Source organism: Peromyscus californicus, unplaced genomic scaffold (assembly GCF_007827085.1).
Source record: "Peromyscus californicus insignis strain IS unplaced genomic scaffold, ASM782708v3 Scaffold_18__1_contigs__length_77618521, whole genome shotgun sequence".
Lineage (NCBI taxonomy): Eukaryota > Metazoa > Chordata > Mammalia > Rodentia > Cricetidae > Peromyscus > Peromyscus californicus.
The window spans coordinates 9,286,878-9,299,567 of record NW_026294480.1 but is presented as its reverse complement, the minus strand read 5'-3'; the positions used below and the strand labels follow the sequence as shown (position 1 = coordinate 9,299,567).

The 12,690-nt window shown below is 42.2% G+C and overlaps 1 protein-coding gene across 8 annotated transcripts in view; it reads left to right on the top strand.

The window, feature by feature from the left end:
• The window catches only part of Ctnnd2 (catenin delta 2), an 863,700-nt gene that overhangs the window by 486,679 nt on the left and 364,331 nt on the right, over window positions 1-12,690 (top strand). The window lies entirely within an intron of this gene.

Below are 12,690 nucleotides of genomic sequence, written 5' to 3'. Positions count from 1 at the left end.
CAGAGCAGTGAAGAGAAGTCCAGAGAAAGGCCCCAGGCAACAGGTTAGGAAGCCAGAGAAGGAAGACTCGACCCAAGTCCCAGAGGATCTGTGCAATGTCAGTATCTAAGGGCAGAAAACATGAAACAACAACCAGCTTCGTTGTAGATGGAGAAGAAAGAGTTGTTACACTCCATGGAGTTCTGTACATCCAGAAGGCAGCAGTTGAGAGATTTAACATGTAGACAGATATATGGGCATATAGTTCCATCCCTTCTTAGCTCTGAAATGTTCCATTTCACTGGAGCCAATGGAATTTAAAGAGCACGACTTTGATGCCTGGCATTCTTCTCAGGGCTGGGGACTCACCTGTGAGCGCCAGAGGCCAAAGCCGTGATGTTCTCTCTGGGGTCAGATGTGAACAACCATGGGTAGAGACTAGTGAATGCAGAGGTCAGAGAGAGAGCAGCTGGGGACACTCCACAGAGAGATTATCATTGGAGCAAACCTTTGAAGGAAGGAAAGAGAGAAGAGCATCTGAGACAAAGAAAAGAGGTCTGAGAGAAATCGTGCACTGTCCATTGGGATGCAAAACTGGGTTTCTCAGATTGTTGGCTCTTGCTCTGCAGTGTAGGAGAAAGGAAGAATGACAATTGCAGTCTTTAAAACATCCTATGAGATTGCACTGCCCCTTGTTTAGTACGTCCACAAGTTAAACAGGCTTTGTAATCATGTTTTGTTTCCAAGAATGGCAATGTCTGGCTCTTCTGGGCATTCAAATATACACAGGTTGGAACCCATGACTTCAGACTCATCTTATAGGAAAGACAGAACTAACTTGTCTAACACAGCTTGATGTGAGAAGGGATCTGACTGAAGGAAACCTAAGAGAGAGGCATATGGAGGGTGAGTCAAGAAAGGGTTGTTAAAAGAGGCAACTTTCAAGGTACATGTGTCACACATACCCCAGAGGGGGGTTTACATAGTTCCACACTCATGTGAGTGAATGAGCAGGTGATTCATGAGTCTCACGGACAATGTTTTGGCTACAGTAGTTCATTTTCTATTGACATCATAGCATACTTGAATTTGACTACAAAGAAGTGTAATTGAGGCCAAGGTTTTAAAGGCTGACAGACCATGAAGGGTTCCATCATCAATTTGGCCTCTGTTGAGAACCCCTTAGGTTATGTCATTATGTGGCAGGTGACCTCAGAAGGACAGCATACAGGAGGAAATCACATGGTGAGACAGGAAGCAAGAGATTCGGGAGCCATGTTTTTTGTTTTGCTTTGTTTTTTTAACAGCCCATTGACTCAGCATCAAACCCGGGTTCCACAGGAACTCCACAGGCAGTACTCTCAGTAACTGACTTGTTGTACGCCTAAGCTGGGCCCCACCTTTTATAGTTTTCGTCATTACCATCAGAACAGACCCACTCCTAGGACCAAGCTTCCAACATGCGACCCTTGGAGACAAACTATACCCAAACCAGAGCAGAGCCACACTGCATTTTGTTTTTAAAGCAAGGGCCGATTTTTATTTCTGAAAGAATGAATTCTCTAGAAATCCAAATAAGATTCTTTGCATTACCCTAAGGGTCCCCGAGAGAATGGGAATGAATACTGACAGCATCAGAGACTGGAGGCAAAGTGAGGGTATGTGAGGAAATTAAAGAGGAATCAATTAAAAAGGGATTGCTTCTGGGAACAGAAAAAGGAACCAAATGCCAGGAAATTTCCTTGTCCTTTGAGAAATAGGCTGCCCATTGAATGAGCTCTGTGGTTTGCTGGTACTGTAAGTGTTTCTTCAGGGCTGCAGAGAGATGGCTAGTACACCAAGCATCTGCTAGGAAATGCTTTTCTGTACTATCTAGAACGGCAAAAAGAAACCACAACATGGGAACAGAAAGACTTAGAAACAGGAATCTGTATGTAGCCTCAGGACTGGGGCTGGATGGGGCTCCCCAGCAGCCAACTGTGGGGAAAGTTTAGTTGACACTGGAGTTGTTGGTGAGTTTATCCCTAACTTCAGAGCCTTTTACCTTTGATTCTTAAGTTAATGGGACATCAAGGAAAGAAATAGAATAAGTATACATATTCCCTGCAGATTAACTCAGGTGGAAGTATCTAAAATCTCTGTGGGTTGCTCCAAGTATATGGGTCATTATACATTCACTATGGTGAGCACTAACTTGACACCAAGAAGAAAAAGGCAAGGCAAGTAATGGAATCTCTGTGCATCTATAACATGATATCATGTCTCTTCCAATAGATGTCAAGTCTACAAATGTTTTGGCTGCCTATGGTAAAGAAACTAGTGAGTGAAATCGTTATGGTTGGTAAATAACCACAGGCCATATTCATATTGACCAAAATAGGAATATAAAGGTATACCAGATTGTGTTACTTAGAATTCATGGTACTATCACTAAAATATCTACAATGAAAGAAAGGAAAAAGAAAACCTCAAGAGAGAAAGATTTATTGAGCTCCCAGTGTCAGAGATTTCTGCCCATCCTATCAGGAAGAGCTTGACAGAGTGAATCACCTCACACCAGGCAGAAAACAGAATGATGAAGTGATAGGAAGGAGCCAGGCAAGATGTCACCCCCCAAGGAAGCACTCCAGTGTCATACTTCCTCAACTGTCTCACCTTCCACAGTTCCTCCTCCCAAGCTTCTATTGAAGTCTTGACTCCATCAGTGAATTAAACCATCCATCAGGTCAAAGTCCCCATGATCTAATATGTCTGGAAACACCCCATAGGCATAGCCAGAGGTGTGTTTCACTGATCTCCTGGGTGTTTCTGAATCCTATCAAGATGGTAACCAAAATTAACTATCATACAGATTCTGCTTAACATGAGCAAAATGATAGAAATCAACAAAGATGAGCAGAAAGGTGACTCTGTGGAGTGCTTGCCTGTAGGGAGATAATATCTGTTCCTTCACCTCTGAGCTTCACAGGTCTCTAGAAAGTACCTCTGTCTTTCTTCGGTTTCTGTGTGGGCTGTATGGACACCTATAAAGCAGGCCATGGAATACTGTAGGTTCATCAACCAAGTGAGCATCCACAAGTATAACCCTGGGAAATAAGATTAAAAAATCAGACAGCGACTGTTCCATATTACTTCTTGACCTTATGCAGTATATTGTGGACCTTTCAGGAACCCACAGCAAAGGAAATCTAAAGAAAACCATTCAATAATTTTACCAAGGAGCAAGTTTGAGCAAGCCATTCCAGTTTCTGCTTACTGTGTAAAATATCTTCTAAGAGACTTGGCAGCCTTGGTTTCTGCCTGCTAGTCCTCCAGTGCCTCTGAGCCCAAGGCAGTGGGTTACTGCAGAGGTAGAGTCAGTGCTGAGCTTTAAACAATAGTTTGTGACTCCAGCCTTAGCTGTCTGTGTATGAACTGGCAACATGGTATAAGGAGGTGGAAACACTCTCCCCACTAAAATGAAGATGCGTATCCTTCAACAGTTACTGTAAAAAACTGAGGTCATTGTTCCTTCTCCTTAAGATGAAACACACATGCAAACACGCACCATGCACATGCTACATGTATATACTCATTCGTTCACGTTTGAAGCTCAGCTGGCTAGATATAGAAAATTTCATAACTACATCCATGTTGATGTATTTATCTATTTGAGTTGCTATAACAAAATACCACAAATGTCATCATTTTATACAATGGAAATTTACATGTCACAGTTCTGAAGGCTAAACGATCTAAGACCAGGGTGGTCCTAGTTCAGTGTGCAGTGAAGCCGACTTTCGGGTTCATTGAAGTGGCCCCGAGAGATCATTCTAAGGTTTATTTTACAGGGGCCAAAAATCTCAGGAATGAGGGCACTGTCTCATCCCTGCTTAACATCTTAAGTTAGACTCAACTTCAGAATCTGTGGAAGATGCAAGCATAATACCACAGTCTCCAATTAACTTGTTACTGCCACATACTGACAAATAGCCCCCACTCTGGTTGACAATGCACAGTAGCATTTACTCCCTGGTGGAACTTTCTATCCTGGAGAAGTGGCATTCATCCCATGGGATGCTCTTCTCAAATGACTGACAGCTCATCAGTATCTTTTCTGAATAGAGACATCTGAAAAATGGGATGAGAGCATTTTAGCCAGACACTGGTGCTTTTTCTGTATGCTGTGAAGAAGTTAGTGTTTTAACAAGGGCAACTGGCATTCAAGTGACAGTGGTATGTACTCAGTCCAGAAATTAATCAACCTTTAAAACATGCATGCTCAAAAACGCAGGCTAGACCTTTTAGAAAAGAATCAAAATAAAGACTCCTGGAATCTCCATATTTCACTGTATAATTCCTGTTATCTCAAAGACGTTTTATATACCAAATTCTTTATAAGCAAAATTATCAAAATTAATAAAACATCAGTACATGGAGAGATTATAAAATGTAAACATAGAGGAAAATGAACCTACAAGGTCTATATCTGGCACTTTCTCTTTGTAAATTATGTTGTAAGTTAATGTGTCTTTTTCTCATAGAAACCACAAAGCTCTCTCTCTCCTAGTGAAACCACTACAGAAACATGCATTGCACTTGCGTGTTTTGAAGCTCAGTGTCTAATTCTTAAAGGAAATTTGGACAGCCTATGTATATCAAAAGCAATCTAATGAAAGGCTTTTGTTTAAGATAGAGAATGTAAACCATCTCCAGTCACATTTTAAAAATTGCACCCCAATGTGGTTTTGTACACCTTTAATCCCAGCACTTGGGAAGCAGAGGCAGGTGGATCTCTGTAGTGAGTTTCAGGCCAGCCAGGGGCTACACAATGAAACCTTGTCTCAAAAATCTCAAAGAGCAAACAGGTGAAACTGTTATTTATGAAAGAAAACATCTGTCTGCTGATCATCTGATCCCTTTTGTTGCGCCAACCTCTTCTTTCCACCCTGAGAATTTCCTTAGTGTGCTGGAGCAGAAGCCACAGAACCCAAAAGGGAGACAGCCCTCTTCCCCTGGCACTTTGAATAACTAATGAAACTTGCCTTGAGGTCTCAGCCTGTCTGTGCTGCTTAGATATGAAGACATACTAGGCCCACCTTGTTCTGGATATCCTCCATGGAAATTCCCAGGGTTATCTATAATAATTAGACCGGACCTAACAGTGCAGATGCACTCTTCAGGAATGCACTGATGAGGTATTCCAAAGCAGCAATTGAAAAATAAAATGACACTCATTGAGTTTTATTCCCCTTGTTGATAAAGATGAGTTTGTGTATGAATATAAGACTGACCACTAAGAACTCTGAGAAGTGACTAATTACTAGGGTGCCAAACCATAGATTGCTTTTATCAGTAGTCAATTAGGACAATGAGAAGGAATCAGTAAGCCAGACTTGTGGTCCATTCCAGCCAGGAAAGAAATATATTCTGAAGCAAATTACAATAACTACGAAACTCCTTCCAGGTAAAAATTAAATTTCATAGACTAAACTTCTTTGCTTGCTGATGTCCAAACATTTGAATTACAAGTTTTAATATAATTATGTTGCTCTCTATAAAAGGATAATAATTCAACTCTCCCTGCCCTTGCCAGAAAAGGTTTGGGGTGCCTGGGTGGAGTCTTCTGAAGACTCTTTTGCTAGGCTGAGTCTGGAAGTTGCTTTGGAAAGATTCTGGAGAATCCACAGGATATTCATGAGCCATGACTCTGTCTCCCCTGACTCTGTAGCCCAACTCGGAGACGCCTCAGAAGTTGATTTTCCCTGGTATTACACTTGATGCTATTCAAAATCTTTTATCAAAGAATTGAAGAAGGGCAGGAGGCAGGACCAGGCAAGAGTGTCCTGATGTTTATACTTGGCCCCTGCCTATCAGGTCCCAGGGTTTCCCAGCAGGAAGCTAATTGCAGCTCAGAGTAGGGCATGCTAGGGGCAGAAGTCCATATCCTTTTGTTGTTGTTGTTCTCAAGGGCATTGCTAGCTTTCCCCCAAAGCATCAGAAACTAAATCTCCTTCCAAGAACCACTGTCCATGTCCATTCTGGAGTGGGTATTCCTGGGGATGTTCTGATCCCCAATTTAAGGGAACTACTGAAGACTATGCCTTGAAAGTCCACTGAAGACCCTACATCCTGCCTCAAATCTACAGTGACCATTAAAACCAGGTCACTTTTTAGAGGTACCTAGAAAGACCCAACTGTTCTATTCACTGGGCCTTCTTCTGAGGTCCTTGTCTGGAAAGGGCCTCCTGTATAACTCTTCTAAGTCTCAGAGGTCAATGCTGCACAGATATTCCCAAGGTGGAGAAGTGCTGTTTGTGCTTACAAAGGAAATGGAAGATAAAGGGACCTTTGTCCTACAGGGTGTGTGTGCTGTGGCAGTGCAGGGGACCTGCACACGCCCCTCTTCAGAACCACATCAAAATTAAGACAGCCTCAACAAAAACATCCCAGCCCATCCAGATTAAAAAGAACCATCTGCTTGATAACAACAAAGCCCCTGTTTTTCTCCTCCTAGAAATGACTCTTCCTTCAGATAACCATAACCCTAACCCTCCAGGCTGTCTGGAGGAAGGGTCATTCTAGGAGAGAAACAAAGAAATTACTTGTGGCCCCCTGGTGTAGACCTGGCCTTGTGGAGCCACACAGGAGCTACAGGATGAGTCATCATACCGAGCACAGCATGAGCATGCTGAGCCAGGCTGCTGGGCACCTGCCAAAGTCCACCTGCAGGGCCAGCATCCAGCTACACTCTGCCCTGTGTTTCTGTTGAGGCCACTTGTGTTTGCTCAAAAAGGCAGGGGAGATGATGGCATTGATACGTCTCCCTCTAGCATTCAAGACGGGCACCTAAATTGAAGTCCTCTAGTGATCAGATGGTGTTCACGGCTAGACCAACAGCCTCTGTCTTCTCAACCAGAGGAGAAGCAGGAGCTTCCTCTGAGAGCCAGTGAAGTTCTGCAACCTCAGGCCCTCAGAAGTGCTGAGGAAGAACCAGAATTTCAATCAGGACATTCTTATGCACGGTACTCGGTACTCTGAAAAACAAAAACCAGCCTAGTACCTGCCCTGGGAGGGGAAAACTGGCCTCAGGGACTGGTGCCCCAGCCCTCCTGTATACCATTAGTGGCATCTTAGACAGTCCACACATTTCACAGTGGAAAGTAAAACTGCAATAATCAAACAGCCCAGCTTAAGAACATAGTGTCACCAGAGGTCACATTGCTGATGTACCCTATCACTCCTGCTTTGCAAAAGCCTGCCTTCCACTAGCGGAATAAACAAGAGAGGCCTGTTTCCCTAAGAGTTAAGGAAGGAACGCTTGGGCTTAGACAGGAAGTACAAGATCAAGAAACCTTGGTTTTACAGGAGACTAGATCACACAGACACCCTCACTGTAGTGTGAGGACCAGCGATTTTGGTCACTGATTTTTTTTAATTTTACCGGAAAGTACTTGAGTCACAACTGGTGACAATATTCATTTGGGAAAGGGAGTGATGGAGTATAGTAATCATAGGGCCTCCTACTGGATATCTCATCAGGAAAGTTGTGGGAAAGAACCCTGGGTTTTGTACACTGCCACTTTCTTCACTTCTGCAGTCTCCTCCGTGTGTACGCAAGGCCTCCATTAGAGCAGCAAAGCTGTATGATGTACAGAATATGAAAATGTAGTATTTATGAGATAGAGGAAATAGGAAGGATACTTTTTCTTTCCAAAAAAACAAATCATCACAGAACAGTTTTATATCATTACATTGAAATTATTAGGTTACAATGCAATTTTATTGTTGAATACATATGAATTAATAATTTCCCTCACAAACACTGATCTGAAATATGGCTCTGAGTCTACATGCAAAATGCATCCATATAGCTTTGCATTTATAACACATGAGACACATTATCAAGTGAATTCAATGAATTGGTGTTCATTTGCAAATAAAATTTTGTTCATGAATTTAACTCAGAAGACATGAAGATTATTCTGGAATTTTTTTTAAATACTAAGATTAACTTTTGAATTAGCATAAGAGTAGGAAGTAAATTTGGGAATTTCAATTTGAATCAAAAGCCAAATCCAAGAAGAGAACTGAGCTGAGAAGGAAGAGCATTGATGGGCTCCCTTTTTAATTGTCTTTCTTGTTGCTTTGTCTTGTTGAGGTGACTCTTATTCAGGAGCCCAGACTGACCCGAAACTCACAGCAATCCTCCTGGCTCAACCTCTTTAGTGATGGGATTTCCAGTATGAGCCCCTACACTCTTCTGGTGGGCCCACTTCATGTGTATTCTCAGGCCATCAGCAGAGAGCACATCCTTACATTTTCTTTTGAGATCAGTTTCATTTCAGTGATTGTTTTTTCTGTTCCACCACATAATCTTTGCATCCCTATCTAATTACCTGGTGTACACTTAGGAGATTATGAGAGTAACCAAGAACTATTAGATTTTATATCTTTAACTGTTCCTATCCATAGATCTCATTTTTTTTCCTCTGAGTTTTATCAAGCAGCATGGTTTTTTTTCCTCAAGAAAAGGAAAACATGGTAATTTACATTTCATAAAAGTATCAGAAGAATTTGCATCACTTAGAATGTTTCAAAATTAAATCTCCAAGCTTGTAAAATTTAGATAGTGTATACTAGAAAAAGTATTTCACTGTTTTGTTTTTTAAACCGACCTATTCTTATGCCCGGGATGGCTTCTTTTCTAGAGTCTGAAGTCCAGGGGACAAAATCATACATCTGCTGTGACTCTCTCAAGTGCAGAGCACTTCTGCGCACCGACCGTCTCTTGTTTCAAACCTCTAAAGTCCCAGACGGGATCGTGTATGCTTCTCCGTTCTATACACTTGAAATTAGGGGTGAGGATGCTTTGGGTGACTTGTCTTCTCTCACTACAGTGATCAGAGACAGATCTAGGGGTAGAGTTATGGCTGACTTCAGCTCTGCTTTCTAAAACTGACACAGTGGAAACGGTAAAATGTGTTTGAAAGTGCTGTCTCTGTTTACATCAAAGTCTTAAACATTGTGGCCGACGCCCCAAAGCCACCTTTCCTGTGCCTCATAAGCCACTCCCCTTAAGGGTTGCACAGGTGAGATGGGGACAATACAAAGCATGGGATGTGTGAAGTCCAGTTCTCCAGCTTACCCAACATCCCCCAGCATCCCTAGCGTAAGCCTGAACTTTTTCCTACCCACCGCCAACACCAGTCAGGGGTTCTGAGCCAACTGTCAGAAGCCATGAAAAGACAGCCTGGGGCTCAGAGGTAGTTCTGGTAGGAGCTTCCATGCCCCAGCACTGTGTCAGCCTGAACGCTCTCTCCTGGGCCTTCCTAGACCCCGGGGAGCCATGGCCTGCACAGAGCACACATGGAAGACACAATGTAGCCGTTCCGTATCACTAACTCATAATCCTGTATGTCATGCTCCCATTCCACATGTGAGTCTTCAAACATTAAAATGACCAGTGACTGAATTCTGTGGCCTCTGAGTTTGAGAAGTAGGAAGAGCAGGGACACATGATAGAATTAAAACCGGAAATGTTAGAATGATTGCATAAATAAGTTTAAAAAATGCTGTCTATTGACATTATTCTTCCAAAATGCACTTCTGCAAAGGCAGGGAAAACTGTCTAGGCAATTGGTCTGGTATTTTCTTTGTTCTATCAGGTTTTGATTATATTTTGCTACTTTTCAGCTCTGAGCTCCCAGGGTTAAGGTCAAGTTCCCAGAATTGTTTGCTACCAACATAATTGGTAAGGGCACTTGACGTTGGCATTGGTGACATTTAAGACCAAGTCAAAAAATTTCCCAGCATGTTTCTTCTTATAATAGCATCGTTCCAGTTCCTGGGAAAGCTATCAGTGTTCATGAGTGGAGTTTAGCATCCTTTATGGTGCTTAGAACTTACTGTCAAGTAGGCCAAGATGTCAAAAGGAAATTTCTATCAGAGAAAAGTACATTTCATTTGAGTCAGAAGATATATAAAGCATCTAGTGAGATTTTTGGTGCATATTCCCAGAATTGGTTTTCATGTAAATCTTTTCCTTCATATTGGCCGTGACAAGATAGATATTTATATGTATCTAATGATCCTATTTTTCCCCTGAGCAAAGCCAGCAAAAAATTCTTTTAATTTTTGACTCCTTGGCCTCTCTTCTGGTCCACAGTCCTTTTTGTTTGTCTAGATAATAACTATGTCCACCCACAAGGTCTTCAAACCCGACCACAGTGGATTAAAAAAAAGAGTGTAAACAAAGCTCTTTTGAGAAAGATTTTCTCATGCTCGATCTACAGCTTAAATTGGGAGTTTATTTTCCATAACTCTTCTCATGGGAAAACACTGTGAGCTGCTAATACTACTTATGGTATTCTAATATTTGGTAATGGTATTGTTATGTTTTTGCTGACCGTTTGCATTTTTTAGTGATTGAGAATCTCCTATATGTATACAATATATTTGATCCATTTCATCCCCTCCTGTTCTTCTTCTATCCGTCTACCACTGTTTCCTCCCAATTTCATATGTTCTTTTTCTCTTTCCCCTGGGTTCACTTAATGCTTTCAGTATGTGTAGGGGTCTAGGGCTGTCTACCGCAGCATGGGCAGCCTCTTGGGGGGGCCACATCCCTAAAGAAAACAGAATCTCCCTCCCCCAACAACCATCAGTTGCCAACACCCACTCGGTTAGAGACGAGACTTTTTCACACCTCCCTACTCCATGCTTGGGTTTTGTGTGGCTCGATCTTGTGTAGGCGCTGTGCACACTGCCACAGCTGTTGTGTGTCCGTAGGTACAGCTGACCTGTTGATTCTGGAAATGCTGTTCCACCCCAGCCGTCTAGTGCATCTTGCTCTCACAGACTTTCTGCCCCTTCTTGCGTAAAGATCCCCGAACCTTGGGAGAAGAGGGTATGGCAGAGACATCTCATTTAGAGCTGAGCACACTGTGCTTTCTTCCTGTCTTCACACTGACCGGTTGTGGGGCTCTGTGTTTAACTAATGACAGTATTTGTAACAATGCCATCACACTGAAAGTATGATTTCCACAAAGATACACTTCATATTAAGATACTGACTCCTCGCCTAGCACTAGATTATTAATTTGTGAATGGTACTAATAAATAAGTTTCAAGAAATATTTGCACACATGTCCCAAAGTCACCACCACAGTTCAGCAGCAATCCTATTTGTCACTCACTGGGTAGGATTTTTTTTTTCTTTTTAGACTCAGAGAAGAGAAATGATTAAAGTCACCACTCTGAGTCCTAGAGTCATGCTTAATTTCAGTCAAACATGTAATGTAGAATGAAAATAATGTTTCCTTGTTTTTTAGACTTTGGAGATCTTAGCAACATAATCTGAGCCTGCAGCAGGAAGCATTGACAGCAGGAACTCAGAGCACACCGTACTGAAATATATTCCTGGCAAATCTAAGCTTGAGATTTAGTGGGGTGCTGGCATTTGGAAAATCAGATGCAGTGAACCTAATTATGCAAAACAGTTATTTCCAATCTATCATTCACCACAACTCTGTCTAAATCTGAAATTATTTAATTATCAACAAAGAGAAAGACCTCACCTGCCCTGATCCTTCCCTTCCTACGAAACCTGGTGCTTTTATTTACTTATTTTTGAAATAAAAATATAATGGCATCATATCCCCCTTTCCCTTCTCCCCTCCAGTCCTTCCAATGCAGCTTCCTTACCCCCTCTTAAAGAGCTCCGCACTCAGGCTATTGAAAGGTAATTTGCAATTAATTCCCAAGATGGCTGGTGAGTGTCAGTTTGGAGGCTGGGAGTGAACAGTCATTCCTCTAACAGACTGCGGTCACCTTTGGTTCTAATGTGCATTCTCTGTTCACCAGAGATACATAGCGCTCCTCCTTGTTGCCCAAGTCCATGTCATGACACCCTTGCCCTGACATGTTTCCTCCTGGCATTAGCTCTAAACCAGTTTCTCGTTTCCTGTTATTATTCAGTGCAACCAATATAAACATATCTCCTCATGAGCCAGGCAATGGTGGCACACGCCTTTCCTTAATTTCAGCAGAGGCAGGTGGATCTCTGCGAATTTGAGGCCAGCCTGGTCTACAGAGCAAGTTCCAGGACAACTAGCACTGTCTCAAAAAAGAAACCTGTCTGGAAAAAGTAAATAATGAAAAAAGGAACTTCTTTATGGTTCCCTGCTTTGTAGCATTGCTCCACAGTAACACCTTTCCCAGGCTAGGTCAGGAATGTGTGTATAAGAATTCACAAATACTAGAAAGCCAAAGCACTTATAACCATCAAGTGTAAATAAGCCAATTCGTGGTAAGCATTTAGACATTGTCCAGGGGGAGGCAGACGAAATGCAAATCCTTCTTATTGGTTAGCCAAAGGAATAGGAGATGGGATGCAGAAACCTTGTCCTTAAATATCTGCTTCTCTCAGGGAGAAGGGTCACTGTCCTTCCACTTTGGCTCATCCATTGTCCAGGGCAAAACCTGCTGATGGCAACAATTTCCAGTTCAGTTTTCAGCAATACACATCCAGATGTCTTCGCTCCTGGAACGTATTCATTTTCTCACCATTTAGAATAATTTCTGTAGTACTAAATCAAAATGATGCATGGAGTTTTCAGATGGTCTGTCTGTCTGATTCCTTGGGTGAGGAGGCAGGCTACATTCATCAGGCTATGAGGAAAAAAATTGTTTCAGTGGTCCTGTTCGGTGTGGATTTATTTGAGAAACCTC